Genomic DNA, 23,542 nt, shown 5'->3' on the forward strand with positions numbered 1-23,542 from the left:
GAATGACATAAATTAAAACAGAAATGTTTGGTTGAATCCTAAGAAATTTGATTAGCATTTGGGCAAATTTCTCCATCCTTTGGGATTAGGCAATGCCCCAGAGCAATTCTCACCCAGACAGGTTTTCATAAATATTTTATAAATTCCCAAATGCCAATTACTTCCTAAATCCTTTGCCGTTAGTTTCATCCTTCTCTCAGCAGAAGAGTGTAACGACCCAGAACCATATGGAGAGTAGAAAGGAGGGAGCATCCTATCAGAATAAACAAGTTACTATGATGACCTTTGCTCCTATTCTGAAAACCTGGTCCAAAAATAGTTCCACAGTACCTCAAGCTGAAACTCAAAATTCCTAAGGATATATACGACATATAGATATGCTTTCCCTATGTTTCTTACCTCTAGCTTTCTCTAAAGGGTGCTCTAAATGAAGGCCTGTTTGTTTCAAAAAAAGAAAAAGAAAACATTAAGCAGAAAGCTATAAAAAAAAATGCATCTCACCCATTTTTGCATTGAAGAGTTTGGGAGGCGAATAGCAAATTTGAAATTTTCTATCTGAGTGTATACTGAATTCTATTTTAAATGAGAACTCAGGATGAGCATGGAAATTAGATCTCAACAACATCATGAGATATAGCGCATGAAGTTTTCTTGAATAGTTCCAGATACACAGTAGAATCAAGATTAAGGCTGCCATCCATTTTCACTTCCTGTCTTCTGCATGCTGTATAAAACCTGAACTCTTTTTATAACTCCAGTTTATGGTAGAGAATATGACAACTTCTTTTCAATATGGAAAAATGTTGATTATACTCTCCTGAGCCCACCATCCTCTCAAATTTATTCATCAAAATGAGAGCTGTAATATGCCAATCAAATGCATTGTTGCTTTTGCATAGTCTCCTTTTACTGCTAGCAACTTTAATACTTTATAAAGTATTGAGCAAACTCTTTCTGAAAGTTTAATTTTCCTAAGTTCTGGTCTTACAAAGCCAGGTCTCATAGATAGTGGCCACCAGCCTGCACCTCCTCCCTTCCATCATTTCTACCTGTCCCGCAACTTCCGTTGGCACAATGAGTTATTGCACTAAAATTGTGTCAAGATTACACAATTCATTCTCAAGAAGATAACTCCTTTTGCCAACATCAGATGAAGAAATTACCTCAAATTCTTCATATAAGCTTAACAAATCTTATATAAATCTGTTATATCCAAGGTTATATTAATCTTTTCATTAATGTTTTTGCACTTAATCACAAAGTGATTACACAATTTTTTTTTAACGTTACAACTTCTCTCCTTGTCTTCTTTTAGAATTTCAAAGGGCTATATTATGGATTTATGTTGTACTTGCAGTCTGTGCTTACCTTCATATGTAAGCACATATACATATACATATATATGAGTTTTGTTTGCAATGTGTTTCACAATACTATGAGTATGTGCATGTTGTGTATCCACATGCGTATATATACACACATATGTGTATATATGTATGTGTTATATATATATATATATATATATATATATATATATATATATATATATATATATGCACATATTCTTCATATGCCTTCATATGTTCCTGTGGGCTTGCCGTGTGAAAGTGAGATGTTTGAGTTTCCTTTTCCTTGGAAACTGGAGAGTTTCGTCATATTTCTCTGGTTACATAACCTGGATAAGTTGAAACTCAAGGGGTTTATCAAGAAGAAATGGATTTTGCAATCTCACACTCTTATTTCTTCCTCACTGGTCAACAAATTTTGCTGACGTGAGTTTCGTTGCTGAATCATTGCTCTGAGAACAGCAGTGACGTGAGGCTGTTTAATTGAAGTAACTTTGGAAAAAGTTGTTATATTTTTAAAATTTGCTTAGGATTATTGATAAAAGAGATGCATTCGCATTTTGTTCTCTCAGAGTCTTGGGTATATTCGGTCATGCTGATCATGGAATATGGAAAATTCAATATGGAAACTATTGAATTTCATGCATAGCTGAGTTCACACACAACAACAAAAAAAGTGGGTATGGCTGTGCTGAGATGGAGGGTAGCAAGGATCCTGGCAGGTTGTATGGTCTCCCAGGGCTCAGCAGCTGCCAGCCCTGGTTTTTGGTAACAAAATCCAATTTCCACTCTCTCCACGTGGGCTGGGAAACAGCAGGGGTCCACACTAGCTCACAGAATTTTGGCTTCCTCATTTGTGAAACGTGACCAAACATATTAATCTCAGTGGCAGGCAGGAGATTAGGAGAATATCGGATGGGAATGAACAAATTGCAGTCATCACAGACAAACTGCCACGACAGCGCCAGATCAGGATCGGAGACAAACCCTGGGTTAAGGAACAAGAATGTAAATAAAATGGGGCTTGGAAGAAGCTCTCAGTTTTTGAAGTGATAACCTACCCCCATACATATCTGCAAGGCCTCCAAAGTATTTTTTGCTAGAACACAACTTATATCAGTCGACTACCCTACACAGATAACTGCAGGAGCTCTCTTCTCTGTGGTCCACAGGCTGAAATTTAAGCCTTTAGTTTGTTATTTGAGGCCCTCCATCATGAAACTTCAGCTTCGCTTTGTAACGTGATTACCTCTACTTGCTTTCTCAAGCCCTCTGCCAAAAGACTCACCACTTTTGATGCCAACCCAGATCATCTAGTCCCTTTAAATTGGCCTATAGAAAATACTTTATCAAATTTCTTCTCTGATTCCCTGGCCTGGATCTCTCTCTCTCTCTCTCTCTCTCTCTCTCTCTCTCTCTCTCTCTCTATAAAGTTTTATTTGTGTTCTTCTCATGGTACTTACTTCTTACTCCTGTTTTGGATTACAATCATATGGCTACCTGCTTGATCCTCCTTACCAGACTCTAATAAAAAAAGAGGGGCATCTTCATTTGTGCATCTCACAGTACTTAACAGAGACCCTTGCATGCATATAATAGGTAAAAAGTCATTATTTGATAAATGAATAATTAAGTAAATGCATGACATCCAATGATTTTATTTCTAAATACTACTCTAACATTAACTTAATATCACAGAACCTCAATTCACTTACCTCTACAATAAAAAATTAAAACCATCTTACTACTTTAGAAGAATGATATAACTAAATGCAGACACTTTTACAGGCAAATTCTACCAAACGTTAAAGGCCTAATCATTCCAATCTTCCTCAAAATGTTCTGGAGCAGGATTTCTCAACCTTGGCACTAGTCTTTGCTGTGCAGAGCTTCCCCATGCCATGTAGGATGTTGAGCAGGATTGCTGGTCTCTACCCATTAGATGCCAGTAACATCTGCCCCTCGGGTCATGACAATAAAAATAGTCTCCAGATGCTACTAAATGTCCCTTGGGAAACAAATGTCCTACAGTTGAGAGGCTAGAAAAGAGGTAATAATTCCAAATCTGACAATGACAGCATATAAAAGGAAAATTATAGACTCAGATTTATTCATGCATATAGATGTAAAAATTTAAGCAAAACATTAGGAAACCAAATTCAAAAAATATGTAGACAAAAATTTACCAAACTAAGTTTTTCTCAGTAATGATTTAATAACAATTAGGAATCAATAGAACAATAATTAACAATAATAACAATAACAATAAAAAACAATAATTTATAGAAATTAGGAAATTAATATCCTTAATTATGAAATTAAGGAGAAATATAATTGTATTGATTTCCTCATTTTTCATAACAAAACTTCAACATACTGATAAAAGTAGATACCTCAGGAAATACAGATTTATGTATATTATTTATGATTATTGTGGTAACCACAATAAGACCTAAGAACATATAAACTCTCCAAATTTTCTAAAGGAAACGCACGCTTGCACACACACACACATGCACACACACACACACACACAGATCAGCAGAGACAACAACAAAGAAAATGGAAATCATATCGTAACTCTCTTCTCTCTCTCTCTAGCTCCATATATAAATATATGAATACATTTATTTATTTTTTTATTAATTTTTTTTGGAGTATAGTTGATTTACAATGTTGTGTTAGTTTCCTTATCTGCAATGCCTAGAACAACGTACTTCACAAAGTAGGTACTCACAAAAATCAATCCTGAAGTGATATCAGGATCACTTCAAGGCCATTGATCCCACTGCCTGCACCGCTTCCTCCTAGGATGTCCCAGCTGCACCCCTACCCCCGCTACACTGGCCTTTCCATTCTCTGAAGTCCTGTAGTTTCTACCGTCCGTGATAACAGCCTTTAAGTACAATCCCAGAATTAAAGAGAAGACATAATTGGAAGGAATCTTCAAACAAGGGAAAGTAACTTCTCCTGTCTGATTCAGTATCTTTCATTGTAAGATGCCCTACTTTGCTCCTTCGCTGTTTCTAGGGCACATGTTGCTTTCCTACTAAACTCTATGTTCATAAAAATTTGGACTCTAGTCTTAAAAACCTTCTCTTTCCCATAAACGTGTCAAGCACTATCTCTTGCTCATAGGAAGGACTGTGTATTCAGGTATGATTGAATAAGTAAAGGATTGAATGTTAGGAGGTTGATAACAGATTTGCATATATTGGAGTTTTACTCTTGTCCAAGCATTCTGCTAATAACTTCACATGCGTTGCATAATTCAATCTTCTTAGCAATCCTACTTCTATTTCATGCTTGAACCAAAGCATAGAGAGAGTAATGAACATGCCCAAACCAGGATTTGAACCCAGGCATTCTGGCTCCTGGCTTAACTACCAGGCTGCACAAAAGATCCAAATGAGTAGCCTGTATTTTTCTGAATTTTCAATTGACTCATAGCATGTATTCAAAGATTTAGACTACATGGGTCACTTCCTTCCTTCCAGCTGCACCCGCACCAGGGAGCTTCTCACCCTTTCAGCAGGTGGAGAGGAACCCTCTGGGTGGAGAGGTGCTCAGTGAAGCGGGTGACCTACAATTTGAGGCTGGTTTGGAATCCCAGGCATCACTCTTGCACAATAGCTCCTCTGAGAGCCAGGCCCACATGGGGCACAACTGAACAGGCAGAATAACTGACCTTTCCACCAACCTGTTCTTCCCTTGCAGGCAGCTTGAGAACTGAGTGCTTCCTACTCACTAGACACAGGGAGAAGTCAGGGAGAGGTCTGGGAGAAGGAGGTCCTTGGGCTAATCCCAGCTTTGAGGAAGTGGTCCAGGCAGTGGGTTTACCCTTAACTGTGGGTGTCTAACGAGTGAATTGTGCCACTTGAGATCTCCTGAAGCTTTTGCAGTTCTAGGAGAGAGTTGTCATTATGACTGTAGAAATGTGATTGGCTTCCAGAATTTTCAGTTTTATTTTCATTTAAAATAAACCTAACATCACTCATTCATCACTGAATCTCCCTCAGTGGCCAACAGTCTATCACCAACTCCTTTCTGCTCACGTAATAGCCTGAGCTGCCTGGACCTGTTGCAGTACAATCTTTGTTCTCCAACTGTCTCTCGACTAGACTGTGTGCTCCTGCAGGGGTGGGATGACGTGTTACTCATCTCTGCATCCCCAGTGTCTGGAAGAACAGTGTTTGACACCAAGCAGACATCAAGACAAGGATGAGTCAGCAGTCCAGTAAAAATAAAACTCTATCCAATGGAATTGAATCAAAGGGAACTGTGGAACTTTCTAACTGGAAAGCTGGTCTCCTAACCCATAGTCCAGGGATAGTTTCCAAAGTTGAAGCCCCTGATTGAACCTAATATTTATTCAAGTAGAATTTGAAGTGCAAAGAGAATGTGCATTATTCTATGTGGTCAACATTTTAATTAGTATTCAAAATGCTGGCCCAACATTATTTTATGTGTGGTTCATAAAATGGCACAACATACATTTTATGTACTGACTACATAAATAAAAATAACTTTAAAAATCTTTATCATACAGGAATAATCACTTTGACATTTTGGGGTATTTCCATCCTATTTTTTATTCTCATAAACATGTGTATAAATAGCTAATTATATAGCTCGATAAAGGTAGCCCGCATAAGACATCCATGTTTAAAATCCCCATCAACTGTGACTATATAACCTTACATGGCAAAAGGGACTTTGCAGAAGCTGATGTGGAAAGATTATCCTGAATTACATTGGATGCGCTCAGAGTAATCACGATGGTCCTCATAAGAGGATCTGAGTCAGAGAAGGAGATGTGATGACAGAAGCAGAGGTTGGAATGATGCAAAGGGGGCAATGCGTTAAGGAATGAGGGAGCCACTAGATGCTGGAGAAGTCAAGGAGCAGATTCTCCCCTAGAGCCTCCAGAAGAAGCAGTTCTGCTGGTCCATTTGGACTTCTGACCTCCAGAACTGTGATATAATAAATTTTTGTTATTTCAAGTCACTGGCTTGTGGTAATTTATTACAGCAGCAATTTAAAACTAATGAAGATAGAAAGTCTGTTAGTTTCCTAGGGTTGCTGCAACAAATTACCATAAACTAGGTGGCTTAAAACAGTGAAATTTATTCTTTCACAGTTCTGGAGGCTAGAGGTCCAAAATAAGATGTTGGCAGGACCATGTGCTTCCCAAAGTCTCTAGGGAGAGTCTTTCCTTGCCTCTCCCTAGCGTCTGGTGGTGGCCAGCAATTCTTGGCATTTTTTGGCTTGTAGAATCACCACTCCAATCTCTGCCTTTGTCATCACCTGGCAGTCTCCCTGTGTGTATAAGTCTTCATGTGGCCTTCTTACAAAGACACCGGTCTTTGGATTTAGGGCCCACTCTAATCCAGGTTGACCCGAGTTTAACTAATTACATCTACAAAGACTCTCTTTCCAAATAAGAGCACCTTCTGAGGTTCCAGGTAAACATGAATTTTGGGAAAGTACTATTCAATTCAGTATAAATAGATAGGTAGGAAGATAGATAAACAGAAAGATAGATGATAGATAGATAAGTAGATAGATAGACAGAAAGGTAGATAGCTAAACATTATTTAATAGTATCGTTTTCATTGTTGCATAATATTTTGTTAAATGCTTATAGTAAAATTTACTATATTTATTCATTTCGCCATCAGCACAGTGTTATACTTACCAAAGCATTGATTATTTCACTGGAAGAACTGCCCCTTTCTGAGTGCCACATTTTGTACGGGATATTTACAAACTGGAAGTTACTCTGAGAAGGGCAAACCGGGACAGAGAATGGACTCAAATATTACTTCTCATGAGAGACTGTGGAAGGAACTAGAATGACTAATGAGGAGAAGAGAAGCCTCAGGACACACAAGGAGGAGATCTTCAAAGACTAGAGGTACTACTATGTTGAAGAGAAATTAATCTTGTTTTCCCCCCAGGTGTTGAACTAAGGCAAATGGATCAAAAACGATTCCAGAGAAAAAATTCTATAACATTTGTCTCACCTCTCTTCATTTTCTTCCTCTCTCAGATCTTGGAACTAAAAATTTTCCATCTGAGTAGTGCTCTAAAGCCTTCAAGCAAATGTTTCCTTAATATTCTTGGCAAGAACTATGAATGGTATGAGACTTTTTAAAACTGTCAAGAACTGCTAAGTGTCTGAGATTTTGCCCTACTTGCAAGTTAACAAGTTCTCCTGTTATAGTTTCATGGATGCTTTGGATGATATGAGACTCCTGGGTCAGATTCAAAGGCTGGTTTATTACTCACAGCCATAGCGGTAGCCAGTGTCATAATTTTCTTGACCAGTTCCCAAGTCCTAATTTCCACAAAGTGACGTGAAAAGGGCCAAGCAGTGCCTGCACAGGCAGTGGTGCCTCTACAGGGGCTTAGGGACCCCAATCTTTTATAATGGTCTCTAAGCAAGCCTGCCTGACCTTGGCCCTGTAAATGTGTATTATTGCTCTAGAAACAAACTTGAAAAGGTTGTCCGCAACAAATGTTGTCAGAATCATTGCTCACAAGACATGAAGAAATGCAAGAAACATATAGATATTTGTCTCATGACCAGATCCATCCCTCTTTCATTTTTATACTATCTTAGTTTCCAGTTAATTTTCCAATGAGTTCATCACTACTTCAGCCACTTTGATTAATCTGACCGGCAGGGGCTGGGACCAACTCCATTCATTTTGTCTCATACAGCATTGAGTAAGACTGCTATTAATAGGACTCCAAACAGCAAGATGAAATCAACCTGAAGTGTCAGCCTCATAAAGTGGAAAGCAGAGTGCAGAGCAAGATGGAGCTGGAGAGGTAGGCAGGAGGCAGACAATAAAGGATTCCGTATGCTCTGTTATGCTTAGATTTTATTCTGCTGGTGATGAAGAAGTATCAAAGTGTTTAATGGGAGAGTTAAACAGCGGATTTGCATATAAAGTAATTCCCCAGGATGGCCAAATGGATAACATCTTGGAGAGGATGTTAATAGTCAAAGAGAGACCCCATTCAAATGACATTTTAATGATGCATTTAGCAGACATTGAGTCTTGAAGGGGGTATATTTTAATGATGCATTTAGCAGACATTGAGTCTTGAAGGGGGTATATTTTAAACATACTTAGGGGGTAGAACCTTTAAGTGAAGGGAATGAGAGAGAAGGAAGGCTCAGGCTTGACTCCCAGGTTCTGGCTTTGGTAATAGTATGGCTGGCAGTGGCATGCCCTGAGAGAGGGAAAACCATGCAGGACAGTGGTTTTGAAGGGGGTTGACAAGTTGAAGACATTCGATAAGCATGTTAAGTGTAGTCATCCACTGGTATGTCTACCAGTTACTAAAGGTAAGGATCTGAGAGCGGGGTTGGGAGGAACTCCAGTAGTAAAAAAGCCAGTTTGGAATTTACCAGCACTTAGGTTGTGACAAAAAACAGGCACTGGCTGAGAATTTCTATAGAGGCTGTAGTTAGAAAGGTCTCAGGGAAGAGCCCTGGGGGACATCAGCATATGTGGGCCTTGGCGTGGAGGATGGGGCAGAGTCTGGTGGATGCAGGAGAAAACCTAGGAGGAGCTTCTGCAGCAGAGCCCTGCAGGAGAGGGTCACGGAGAAGCAAGTCATCAGCAGAGAGAGTAACTAAGACGAGGACTGAAAATGTGTATTAGATTCAGCAAGAACAAGATCATGGAGGACTTGAAAGAGAGCAGTTCTGTGGAAAGGTGGGAACAGAAGGTAACTGAAGCGAGCTGTCAGCACCATTAACTGGCACGTGCTGTGCATGTCCTTCGGCCATTAGGAAAATTTCATTATAGAGTGTTGATTCTTTCTAAGAATTAAAGGGAAAATCGTTTGGGCTGAGGCTTCCCAGGGCCTCTGACCTCGTCGAAGGAAAAGCAGGAGGTGTTTAATTCATTCCTGTTATATATTTGCTTGGCATGTGTGCAGCACATTAGTGGAGGCCATCCTTTGAGAATAGGCAGAAGTAGCAGGAAGATGTCTTCTGGTAATGGAGGTGAAAGGGTGGTCAGCTCTTGATGCAGGGTTTGTCAAGTTTTATTAAAGAAGAAAAAGGAGATGGCTTAGAAGTCTATGATTGAGCAGACACCGGCACACCTTATGTCAGTACAGACGAGCTGGAATAAGGAACACCTCCACCAATCTCACATCATCCCTTTTCTTTCATGTGTAAGACCCAGAAGAAGATTTCATGAAAGTGTGTCTAGAGGAAAATAAGAAATGTCACTGCTGCTGAGTTCCATTTGAAATGAGCAGGAGAAAAATACAGGCTCGGGTAATTAGGTTTTTAGATCCAGCTCAGACTGTAAAATTTGTTACCCCCGCTATCTTCCGGGTCTGATGTGTAGATCAGGTATCATGTGAGGGAAGCAGGGGGTCCAGAGCTTTCCTTCATGAGGCAGCCAAGAGCAGAGGGGGGGAGCATGGGCTTTGAGCCGACCCCCAAATTCATTAGTTCTATACCATTTGCAAGTTAGGTAGCCTCTTTGACCTTCATAGCTTTGTTTGTATTTTGTTTTTGTTTGTTAAAAGAAGTTAACAATACTTTAACAAAAGGTTATTGAGAGGCTTAAAATACCCTGTAAATATTTAAACACATCTATGAAATGCTTGGAATATTAGACAATGAGCAATTTCTTGATTCCTTCTTTCTTTTCTTCCTCCGTCCCTTCCTTCCTTCCTTCCTTCCTTCCTTCCTTCCTTCCTTCCTTCCTTCCTTCCTTCCTTCCTTCCTTCCCTCCCTCCCTCCCTCTTTTTCTCCACAGTGAATATCTACTCCTTCAGGTAAAGAGTCTGACTTATCAGGAATCTAGGTGCCAGGGACAGGAAAATTTCTGTTATTTGCATAAAAATCAGATCCTCCAGATAATAGGTGCTAATTTGGAAGTGTCCCTAGAGGCAGGAAGGCCTTCAAAGGCCTCCAGTCCCCTAAGTGGATTAACACTTAGCAGTGACTTGATTACAACAAAACCCTTCCAAGCTATAAAATGACTCAGCTCCTGTGAGGGCCATATGCACAGTTTCCATCTCATTAACAAAGAGCTTAGCCCTCATAAGCCTTTGAAGAAAGAATAGCTCTTTCCCAAGAAAACATTCTCGTCTCACTCCAGTCTCCGAAATTGGATTTAACCTCACCTTGCAAACTATAAACATCATTTTCCTGAGCACATGACCCTCTTCTCCAACCTGGCAGGATAGGAAGTGTCTCCTTTCGCTATTCCAGAGATCTGGTGTCTTCTTGGATCAAGGTGGAAACTGTAATTTGCAGATTAACTGCTGTTCAGTTTTCAGAGGAGCGTTATCCAAAAATTTCAGGGAAGGAAAGCTAAACTGATCTCTGACAAGGGAAAATATATGTCAAAGTCTCTTCATTCCACTCTGAAGGACCATTCAATGCCTTGCTAAGGTGTCTATTGCCTGAGTCTGCACTTGGGTCTGCAATAATGTTTACTGAAATCCAAATTCATAGCAGATTAGAAGTAAAAAATTACAAATCAAAAGAGAAATGGGCAGATGGGTGTATCTAAAAGAAACGCAGTGAAAGGAGAGTGAAGGCTAAATATGACCAATATAGGAAATCAAAAGCCACAGCAGTTAATGAACATTTTGTGCTGAGTGATAAGCCAAGCACATGTCGATACCCCCAAGGTCACCACCCAGGTGCCACTCAGCACAGTGAGGGTTGTTCACAAATGCTGAGAAAAGACTGATGTATAAATGATGCAACCACTACCATATCAAGAGATACAACATCTCCGTCACCCTGAGGGTGTTCCGCTCCTTCCTCCCTTTCTCAAGTCCGACTGCCCTAATGTCCATCTCTGTAGATTGCGTTTGCTCATTCCAGGGTTTCAAGGAAATGGAATCATACAATATTGCATTCCTTTGTGTCTGGCTTCTTTCATGCAACATCATGTTTTTGAGATCTATTTATGTTGCTGTAGGTATCAAGTACCCACTTTTTCTGTTGCTGAATAAGTATTCCATTGTAGGAATGTACCACAGTTTGTTTATCCATTTACGTATTGAGGACCATTTCTATACAAGTCACTTTATGGGCTTACGTTTTTATTTCTCTTGGTAAATATCCAGGAATGAGACTACTGGGTTATAGGGTTAGTGTACATTTAACTTTTAAGAAACTACCAGTTTCCAAAGTGATCATACCAGTTTACATTCCCACCAACAATATGTGAAAGTTCTAATTTCTTTGTATCTTGTCCACACTTATTATTGTTAATCTTTTTAAATTTCAGCCATTCTAGTGTGTGTGAAGAGATTTCCCATTGTAGTTTTAATTTGCATTTGTTTTTTGCCTCATGAATGACTTATAGAGCAGGGATCTGTAGACTCTGTCCATGGTCAGGACCAGCTCCATAATTTGCAAATCTAAACATAGAGTAAAACCACAAGGTCACTTGTTCAAAAGTTAGTAAGAATTCCAAGATGACAACAGCAAAACATTAAACAAAGCAAAAGGCCCTGCTAAGTGCAGAAGCCTGTGACATTGCACAGGTCACATGCCCTTAAACTTGGTTATACTGGGGAGCCAAATCCAGCCCAACACCCATCTTAGCGTGGCTTGTGAGCCAAGAATGATTTTAAATAGTTAAAAAAAATTTTAATTATATTTTTGATACTTAAAAATTTTCAAAAAATTCAAATTTCAGTGATCATAAATGAAGTTTTTTTGGTACACAGCCATGCTCATTCACTGATGTATTCTCTATAGCTAGACAATGGCAGAGTTAGTTGTAACAAAAAGTGTACAGCCTACAAAATATAAATCATTTACTCTCTGGCCCTTTACCGAAAAATTTTGCCAAATCCTGCTATAGACTATCTTTCCATGTATTCACTTAACCATTTGTATATCTTCTATTTTGAAGTGTCCATTCAAGTCTTTGGTCTACTTTGAATTGCATTGTTTATCTTTTCATTTTCTAGTTGTTGAAGTTCTTAATATACTATAGAGATAATTCCTTTGTCAGATATATGTGTGAAAAATATTTTGTCCAAGTCTCTGGTTTGACTTTACATTTTATTAAAGATTTTTCAAAGAGCAGGAGGTTTTAATTTTGATGAAGTCCAATTTACCAATTTTTGTTCTTTTGTGATTAGTGCTTTTTGTGCTCTTAAGAAATCTTTGCCTACCTCATAGGTGCAAAGAATTTTTTCCCAGTTTTTTTCTGGAAATTTTATACTTTTATTTTTATATTTAGGTCTATGATCCTTTTCAACTCTTACTATTTTTTGGCCCACTGGTCAAGGTTTGTTATTTTATTTTTCCACATGAACATCCAGTTGGTTCTGGACTACTTGCTGAAAAAGGAGTTCCTTTCCTCATTGAATGAGAGCTCTGTTGAAAATCATAAAATATAAATATCAGTATGAACTCATATAATATTTTCTTTTTACAAAATAATATGTATTTCCTAGCTCTGTCAAGTGGTAGGGCCTAAAAACAATAACTAACTGTGTAACAATGAACACCACAATTCATATACCAAAAGAAACCAGAACAAATCTGGAAGAAAAAAAAAAATACAAGATCCTGGAATACTTGTCATGTCAGAAAGTGAGTAAGCTAAAAAGGCTACTGGAGTTGTGTCAAAATGACAGAATAGCCAAATTCAAGAAGTTCTGTCTGTCCCCAAATGGACTATTTTCTGCATCAAAGTAATAGTAGATATAACAGTTTTAACACATCAAAATACATGAAAAAATCCATATGCTTATAACTGCAAAAAACAAACACACACACACACACACACACACACACACACACAGTAATACCATTTATATAAAATCACCTATCCTACAGTAACAAAAAGCAGATCAGTGGTTCTTTGGGTACTGGAACAAAGGAAGAGCTGACCTGCGGAAGAGCACAATGAAACTCCCAGTGGTGGTGGAGGTGTTCTCTCTCTGACTGTGGAAATGGTTTCACTCATATGAAATTGCCAAAACTCCCCAAGTTGTGTACTTTAAATGAATAGTTTATTTTATGTAAGTTATTCCTCAATTAAATTGACAAGGAAAGATTCAATTAGGTAAATTTAGTTGAGAGTATGTTTCAGAGTCTCTACATACCTACTGATTGTCCATTTGTTCTATCAATTACTGAGAGAGGAATGTTGAAATGTAAAACTATAATCATGAATTTTGTCTATTTCTCATTTTAATTCTATAATTTTTGCATTCAGGAATTTTTAAGCTGTTTTTAGATTCATACATATTTATGTTACTGTTTCTTCCAAATGAATTGCTGTTTGAATCAGTATGAAATGCCCCCTCTTTATCATTTTTTAATACTCTGTCTTAAAGTCTACTTTATTTTTTTAAAATATAACCACTTTCTTATGCTTACTGTTTGCATGGGATTGTCTTTTGCATCCTTTTACTTTTAACCTGTTTGTATTTTCAGCTTTAAAATATATTTCCTATAGATGAGAATTGCTTTTTAAATCCATTTAACATTCTCTCTCTTTTTTATAAACTCTCTAGTGTTTTACATATATGCAATTATTGATATGGTTGGTTTACATCTACATTTTGCTTTGTTTTTCATTTGTTTCTGTATTGATCTTTTCTTCTCACTGCAAACATCTTGTTTTTTATTCTTTTTAGTATTCCATTTTATTTTCTCTATTTGCTTCTCATCTACCCTAGTCTTGCCCCTGGGCTAACAATACACACTGTTAATTTATCAGTCTGTTTAGCATCCATAGTGTACACTTCACGCTTCACATTTCCACTTGGAATTTCAGACGTTTCATTTCCCAATTGCCACTTCTATCATCATACCTGATGCTTCCCATTCTCAGTTCCTCCTCCATCCTCACAAATAGAATAACTTTAGGAAAAGCATAGTATCATTTACCATCTGCACCATCCTTTACCTTACAGTGCATGAAATCATCATTAGTTCTTTGGGGAAATGAGAAGGATGAAACATCACATTTTATACTGATCCATTTAATTACCATGTTCTGTGCTCTTCATTCCCTACTGTAGATCCCAGTTAGCATGGGGGTCATTTCACTTTGGCCTCAAGAATATACTTTAACATTGATCGTGTTGTGATTCTGCTGGCAAAAACATTCTCTCAGCTTCCAGTTTATGAAAATGGCTTTCACTCTCATTGCTGAAGGATATTTTAATGGGTATAGGATTCTGGATTAACAGGTTCTGTTTTTGCTTTCAGCAATGTAAAGCTCTCATTCCACAGACTTCTGGATTCCATTCTTCTGTTGTTTCTGATGAGAAGTCAGCTATCATTTATATTATTGCTCCTCTGTGTGTAATGTGTCTTGTCTTCTCTAAATACTTTCAAGATTTTTCTTTCATCTATGGCTCTCATCAATTTAACTATGACGTACCTACATGTGATTTCATTTGTATTTTTCCTGCTTTGAATTCACTGTGATTCATGGATCTATATGTCAAATTATTTCATCAAATGGCAGAAATTTTCAGCCATTGTTTCTTCCAATATTTTTTCTGCCCTATTTATTCTCACTCTTCTCCTTTTAGGGCTCCTAGTACATTTATAATAGACAGTTTATTTTGTCCCAATGGTTTCCAAGGTTCTTTTCATTTTATAAGATCTGTTTTCTTTTCTCTTAGATTAAGTAATTTCTACTGATCTACCTCCAAATTCATTAACTCTCCAATCTGTTAAGCCCATCCAGGGTTTTTTTTTTTTAATTTCTTTTACTATACTCCTATATTCAAGAGTATTCATTTGGTTCCTTTTTAATTTTTTATTTCTCTGATGAGATTTTTTATCTTTTTTATATTTTATTCATTTGTATTAATGATTTTAATTAATTAAAGCCATATTTTACTTTTATTATTTTAACAGTTTTCCCCATTAGTTCTTTGAAATTTTTATAATAGCTGTTTTAAATACAATACACTAAATACAACATCTAGGGCACTTCGGCGTTGGTTTTTAGTGATTTTTTTCCTTAATTACATGTTAAAATTTCCTATTTCTTTGCACACTTGGTAATTCTTGGTTATGTATTGGACTTTGTTGATAATGTGTAGTATGGGTTCTGGATTCTGTGATTTTGTTTATTGAATGTTGCATTTTGTTCTAACTAGCTCAAACACTGGCTGATTACACTGAACTTGGGTAGACTTGTTTTTATGCTTTGTTAGACCAGGTGTGGAACACTCAAGATCTTTCCCAACTTCCTCTAACTTGGCAGGACTCAACATTCAAACTCTGCCTCTCCTGTGAATCTCATCAGGGCCTGATTTTAGTTTTGTTTAAGGTGGGTCTAAAATAAAATTCTGAAAAAAACTTTCCTCATGAACAGGGTCTTTGCTCCTAAGACATGGCCTTTATGGTATCCCAGGTAGATGCTTGTGGTGTTTATTAGACATAAGTAATTTTGTCCATTCTGGCTAGACCAAAACTTCAGCGTTCCCCCAGCCCTGCTGGAACACTAGGCTATTCATTCTACTCTCACATCTACAGCTGCTACTCTCTGGTAAATATGATGAAATCTCCCTGCCTTCATGTGCAGCCCAGCCCCTAGCTAAGGACGTGTGAGGAGCCCCTGCAACAGGCTTCTGACTTTACTCTCCACTCTGTACAACTCCCTCCTCTCCAGTGCCCTGTCCCAGAATTATAACCATCTTAGTTGTCCTGAACTCAAATCTCCACCTCCTCAGATCAGTGGCGCCACCGTGCTCTGCTTGAAGACTTCTCACTATGCAGAGGGACAGGAAATTATGGGGCTTACCTCATGAGTTTCCCTTTTCTCATGGAATGGAGCCTTGCACTGCCTCGTGGTCAATGCTGAAAATAACTGCTTTGTCTGTTTTGTTCAATTTTATGGTTGTTTACATTGGAAGGGCCAGACCAGTACTAGCTAGTCCATAATCGTGAGAAGCTGAAGCCTAACACAATTGTTTTTATTACTGTACCATATGGATATGTAACCTTAATGTAATTTCTGCTTTCCAAAAATATAACAGGCAAAACGTACAGGTACTATTAGCTGAAAGTCCCAAAGGAGTTCTGCACCAGTTAATAATATATTTTCTTAATGGATTAGAGTTTTAATAATAAACCACTCACAATAATGATAATATTTACCTTCATTATCTATTGGAGGTATATTTTCAGCAAGATTGTAAGTTAGTGATGGAAAAAATAATAGCCACCTGACCCTGAGGCCATTACCAAGGCCCTCTAGAGCCTAGCTTGCAGTCAGCTCCTTATCTCCACCTCCACTTCCCTCCAACAACCACGACTGGCCCAATCTTGATGGAAGCAGGAGCTATCTAATTTCAGTGCCCTTATTCTCCTGCAAATCAGGTAATATGTATCATTCTTGGAGCTCAGGGATCAGAGAGTTAAGGTTAAGAGACATGGATGGACCTAGAGATTGTCATATTGAGTGATAAGTCAGAGAAAGACAAATATCATATGATATCACTTATATGTGGAATCTAAAAAAAAGGTACAAATGAAGATATTTACAAAACAGACATTAAGTCACAGAAATAGAAAACAAACTTATGGTTACCAAGGGGAAAAAGTGGAGGAGGGACAAATTGGGAGATTGGGATTGACATATACACACTACTATATATAAAATAGATAAATAATAACCTACCCTATAGCACAGGGAACTCTACTCAATACTTTGTAATGACCTATATGGGAATAAATCTAAAAAAGAGTGGATATATGTATATGTATAACTGATTCACTTTGCTGTACAGCAGAAACTAACACAACATTGTAAATCAACTATACTCCAATAAAAAAAATTAATTAAAAAAAAATCCCTCTCCATACAAAAAAAAAATTTATACTTATTATACAAACAATCTGGATAAAATTTGACATTTGCTTTACTCAGAATTGAGAGATCAAAAAGTTATCTTTAGGAAATAACTGCTCATTAAAAGACTACAGAGTAAGCTTCATCTGTTTTTGATATTTTAAAAAATGATCACAACATACCAGATAATAAGCTCATAGAGGGTGAATCCCTATTTTATCTGTTTTATATCCTCTAAATATACTATAGTTTATGGCACGTGCTGATTATTTAATATTAGTTAAATAAATAAATGAATGTTTTACATTATTCAGTCATCTACAATGAAAATTACCATGATTTGTTTTCAAATTGATCATTAAATATTAATACTATCTTACTGATAGTTTAAATTAAATTTTATGCAAATAATTAAATATTTACAAACACTTGTTGAAAAATAATGGAAAAATAAAATGCAATAAATTCTGTTGTCACACCTAAAAAAAAGAGAGAGCGAGAGAGAAGGTCTCAATCAGCCATTACACTATCATCTAGTTGGAAAAAATATCTGTGGTGCACATATATAATATGCCAAATATTAGAAGGAGAAGATATTCAGTAAAAAAGGAAGGAAGGAAGGAGAGAAGAAAAGAAGGAAGGGAGTGAGGGAGGGAGGAAGAAAAAAAGAAGAAAAGAAAAAAGGGGGAAAAAAGGAAAAAGAAAAGGAAAGAAAAGAAAAATGGGTCCTTGTTCTGAAAGATGTTACTGTTGAATAATTTGAGAACACCTAAATTTTAATGCCATGTGATAAGATTGATTGTGGGGATATAAGTGAAGTACTAAGGAAGTTTGGAGAAAAGCCACCAACTGCCCCATGAAGGAGAACCACATAGATAAAAGCAATATTTAAGAAGGTATGAACACAATAGGTGCAAATTTCACAGCTAAAATTTCTCACTGGTAAAGATATCACTTGCTTTATTTCCCTATAACTAAATTTATCTCAGGAACCACCATTCCACTTTGGTAGAAGACAACCTAATCTTACCAATTCAAGAAACATTCAGTCATTTCTGGCTTAATATTGAGTCTCAGAAGAAACCACTAAACCAATTCAATAGTTTCCTCCTCTCTTCTCCTTTCCTGAGGGTGTGTCTCAGGTTGATTTAATTCCTAGGAATTTATTTTTATTTGCCAGTTTGGCCTGGCAGGGTTGTGGCGGGGGGGGGGTTACTTATTATCCAAGAATTGAGGGGAAGATATCTGGCCCATAGCTATCAGCATATCTCTATGTTGGCATCTTGTTGGTTAGATAACCAAAAATAGAAACCAGCCAATATTTCTTTGTGTTTAGGTTTATATCAGGGACTCTTTCAGGTTCACAGCAGCCTTTAAATTCTAGTTGTGTTCTTCAAATTTGCCTTTTCTCATCATCAATATTCCTTCTCTTGCAATATTTGGTATTTTTTTCTTCTATCTAAACTTATGGGATAAACAAGTTCTGAGTCCTAGAGCACTTAACCTTTGCCATTAAAAAAAAACCAAAAATCTACTTTCTCTTTCAAAAAAGCCTGGCTCTTGTAAGCTTTGATTTTAAAGACTTGAATTTGCCTTGGAATTCAAAGTCTATTTTTGTCAATCAAGGGTTGAATATCAACTATTTACTTCTCTTTGCAAACCTGCTTTACAAGTCTATACTGAGGCAAGGATGCCAGTGATGAAACAGCCAGAATATTAGTATAAAGAAAAGAAAAAAAGGTTTTTAAAAGGTCATCTGAATATTTTCTACTCGATACTGCAGACCCACCTTCCAAATTTCTCTGCCCTGTTCTATGTCTCAGGATGCTAAGTTTTATGGGCTACATCAATGGACCCCCTCACTCTCTGGATTCCAGTGGAGTTTGGCCAGTGGTCAAGAATAGCCATCATAGTACCTGGTTTCCTCTCTGGCTGTTCTCTCCCCTTTGCCGAGGTCAAATTCTCTCCCACAAAGACAGGCATTCTCTCCCAGTTCTGGTATCTGCTCCCTCCCCTTTCTCTTTCTAGGTCAGGGTCACAATAACTGTCTTCTCTTGCTAGCAACTAAATACTTCACCATTCCTATTGGTTGCCTTTTAATCTGCCCACAATATTGTAAATAGTCTCTTTGTTAAATACTTCCAATTACCCCATTTGAATGGACCCTCTGTTTCCTGCCAGGATACTGAGTGATCCAAAAGGTAATTGGAAATGCCAGGAAACAAACCAACAAACTGACCAAAAAGGAAACGTAATCACAGCACTCCACTTACTGTTTCAAAGACAATATTAATATATTCATAATTTCAGGTTTTAAATCAATCTTTAGGTAAGTCACTAAAGACTTCATAATGGTAGCAGCATAAAAGGTAATACAATCCGCTATGAAATTTTTAAAGTAAGGGTAATTCACCAGATACTGAAAGGAAAAAGGAGAGGTAAGGGGAAGGGTAGACCTGCTAATATCCAATCTTAATAGGTAAAGAGGATGAAGTAGTGTCTGTGATTAGTGGTAAATGGACTAGAAATGTGTGCATTCATTATTTAAAGTTATAAAGGTAGCTAAAAATAGAATTAAAAATAGTGAAATAATGCTCTTGTGAGGTGGGAGGAGAGAGGTGGAGAGAGGTATAAGTGAGCTAAATCCTCATTTCTTATAGGAGGAAGTCAATAGCTCACATCTAAATGTGACAAATCAAGAAAGAGAGATTTGACTCTATTATTTAGACACATGGAAGTAATGATCAGAATAATGGCAAAAGGAAACAGTACGGAGCAGCTGCTTCTGGAGAACAAGGCTGTGGCAGAGAAGGAAATGCGGGGCGGGAGGGTTATGGCTTTTCATCTAAGCTCCTTTCCACTGTGAGGATATGGTTTTTCAAACTGTGTGTATGCCTTCATTTGATTTAAGATAATAACAACCCTGAGGGGATTGTGAAGCCTAGGTTTGGGAAGCACCCGCTGATCTTCGGTCAGTGTTTCACCCCACATATGTGAGCCAGGTTGAGAGAAGAGAGCAGACACTTCAAGCAGCTCCTCTTTGCAGCTCCCAGGGAAGGAAGGTGATTGACCTCACATCCTGAGAAGGCTTATTTCTGTGGCTCCAGGTTTGCGTCCTCCCTTCGTGCCCGAGTCCCAAAGACTAGACAGGGGCCTTTACAGAGCTTTCCCTTCTCAAAGGCACTGGAGAGGGTGAGACTCTTTCACTCATGCCACTTGCCTGATGCTGGGGGCACATGCATCTCTTTGGCTCTGATGTTATGACATCATTTGTTTTGTCATTTTCACACACTATTAAAAAATTGCTTCTTTGCCAGCCTCTCTCCCCCAATCTCTTTAGGAAAGCTGTTGTTTCAAAAGCCAGTTGGAATTATTTAAAGTAGGTGGATTCTGGGAGGCAAACTCTGCAGGCCCCCCTCTGTTTCTCCCATGGCCTTTAAGGCAGACTTCTAGAGAACAGAAAAACAGGGACCCTTGGATCTCCAGTCCAGGCTTGGGATGAGACTATGGCTCTCAAATGAAGATCAATAAAGACTCAGACTGCACTGCTTGCAGACTCACAAGAGTGTGGAGGCTGCTGATTTTAAGTTGAGTCTTCCTTCTACAAAAGGGTGAGGGATTTCATGTGACACACAGATATATCAGTGACAACCCAAAGCCAGCCCTTGCTCAAATCTCCCTATTTTCCAGTAGGAAACAACCCATCCTTAACCCATCATTCAGGGTCATCAGTAATGTGGCCCCAGCCCTAATTCCACCCTCTGGTCTTATGTATTTAACTCCTTGCTCACAGAATACACTCCTTTTCCCCAATAAATGTCCCATGCTTTCTCAAGTCCATGGCTATGTTTGTGCCATTTGTTTTATCTGCAGTGTCTTCAGCTGAAACACATCCTCCTAGCCAGAACTAGAACATGGGTCACTGAACATAGAGATGCAGAACTCTCTTTGTAATTTCATTCTTACCTGCGTTGTAGCTTGCACACTTATAATTTTGGACTGTGTTACAATGCACCCCTAGTTCCTGGACAGTATGACTTTCTTCTTGGGTGCAGCCAAAGCCCTCATATGACCCCAATCTCACTCATAAAAAGAGAATATCTATAAGTGCTAATTACTCTTTGGAAGGAAAAGGCTAACTTTCCTCCACTGAAGAACATCAAGGGACCATATGGTATTTGTATGGCAGGTCCTTCTTTAGTAAAGGACCCTAGGCCAGTTCTGAGAACAGAAAAAACTTCAGCATCCTGGCATCTATGAGTCTTCAAAAAATTAAAGTTAAAATGTCAATATCAAACCTCTAGGCTCAACCACAGATTTATGGAAAAGCAAGGAAACTGAGACCTACATTTAACAGACCAAAGGGTACAATGAACAAACTCGATCAATGGGAAACTCTCTGGGACAAACGGCCTTATTTCATCAACAACTAAGTTAGAAGGGAAAAAAATACTGATGGGTAGTGAATCTATAGATGTAAAAAGGATTAAAAATGACATCAACCAATTGCAGTGTGTGGACCGTCTTTGGATCCAGATTAAAGCAATCTATAAAAAAAACAGAACATTTATGATAATTATGAGACAATTAGAAATCTGGGGGAGTGGGGGGGTGGGTGAAATGAGTTAAGATGGTCAAAAGGTACAAAATTCCAGTATAAAATAAATGTCATGGGGATATAATGCACAACATGGTGACCAAAATAAAACTGAATGTTGATTGAATATTTGATATCACAGAATTATTGTTAACTTTTTTAAATGTGAAAATGGCACTCCGTAGAGCTCTGCCCTAAAACACGCTCCCTCCTACCTCTTACTCAGAGTTGTACACAGTCTCCTAAATGTTAACAAAAAGGCATGTGTTACTCATAAGAAGTAGATTCTGATATTCATCTTCCTGATAAAGGTTAATTTACGTTCACATTTCCCATCCATGGCCTCCCACTGATGATTCAGAAGGTGTGTGCTTATGAATGAAGAAGTACAAATACATATCTGGAGCTTTAATTTAACAATAGAGTGTAATGCCATTTGAATTCATCAGAACTGCTTTCCTCCTTACTGCTGGTAGAATTGGTGGCTATTTTGTATCTTTGCCAGTTAGCACAGGCAACCAAGAGACATGAGTCAAGCATTATTATTCAACTCCTTCCCAGAGTCTTATGATCACAGACATAATATCAATTTTTGTACTGAGAGTTAGAAAACAACTTTGAATTTATTTACCAGGAATAAAGCTTGCTCATATCATCCGGGACCTCTTTTGTACTAGAGCAGGAGAACCTTGGATACCCCACTGGAACAGCAGGTACAGCACAGAGAATGCCAGCTACAACAATGCCTTCAGGTAGAGCTGAGTGTCCTGCACAGAACAGACTGACACACAGCACATGCTCCAGTTTTTACTCCTCACTGGATGAAGGAACACACCAAACAAAACCTGCATTTTGAAAGAAAATAGTGCATAGGTGAAATAAAAAGCTAAAAGGGCTTCCCTGGTGGTGCAGTGGTTAAGAATCCACCTGCCAACGCAGGGGACACGGGTTCGAGCCCTGCTCCAGGAAGATCCCACATGCTGTGGAGCAACTAAGCCCATGAGCCACAACTACTGAGCCCGCATGCCACAACTACTGAAGCCCACACACCTAGAGCCCATGCTCCACAATAAGAGAAGACACTGCAATGAGAAGCCTGTGCACCACAAGGAAGAGTAGCCCCCACTCACCATAACTAGAGAAAGCCTGCACGCAGCAACGAAGACCCAATGCAGCCAAAAATAAATAAATAAAATAAATAAATTTATTTTAAAAAAAACCAAAGCAAACCAACCCACCAAACAACAGCAACAAAAAAACTATTTGGAAAAAAGTGTGCTAGAAAGAGGTGAATAAATCAAAATGGCCCCAAAGTTAATGCTTATGAAAATTAGACTCTGGGATTTCAAAATTGCCTCCAGGATGAAAAACATCACCGTCTGATTCCCTCCAGATTGCAGTGGTAAATATATGGAGTTTAATCTTAGCCTTTATATCATTTTATTTTATTATTTTTTATTGAAGTATAGTTGATTTACAATGTTGTGTTAATTTCTGTCATTTTATTTTATTTGAATCTGCATTTTAGCTCTATTCTGTTGGATAAATGCGAGGTGGTTCTAGAGTTGACAATTGTGGTATACTAGTATTATCATATCAGATAACTCTCTTTGAAACATATAACACACACACACACACACACACACACAGGACAGAATGTAGATAAAAGCTAGTTTGAAAAGTCAGATTGATCTGTGTTTGCTTCCTGACCCTTCAGTTAGTAGTCTCAGTAAAAGTAAATTTCTCATTTGCAAAACTGG

General features: G+C 38.0%; 1 long non-coding RNA gene across 2 annotated transcripts in view; it reads left to right on the top strand.

Annotated features, from left to right (window-relative positions):
- LOC309612276 overlaps positions 1 to 23,542 on the top strand; it is a 271,326-nt gene that overhangs the window by 235,110 nt on the left and 12,674 nt on the right. Inside the window, exons 5-6 of one of the 2 annotated variants that reach the window (XR_014235078.1) lie at positions 7,028 to 7,263; positions 15,546 to 15,661. This is a non-coding gene — a long non-coding RNA (uncharacterized lncRNA). The remainder of the gene's footprint in view (positions 1 to 7,027; positions 7,264 to 15,545; positions 15,662 to 23,542) is intronic. The other variant, XR_014235079.1, reaches the window with a different exon arrangement.

The sequence above is a fragment of the Balaenoptera borealis genome, assembly GCF_965194805.1.
Source record: "Balaenoptera borealis genome assembly, chromosome: 15".
Lineage (NCBI taxonomy): Eukaryota > Metazoa > Chordata > Mammalia > Artiodactyla > Balaenopteridae > Balaenoptera > Balaenoptera borealis.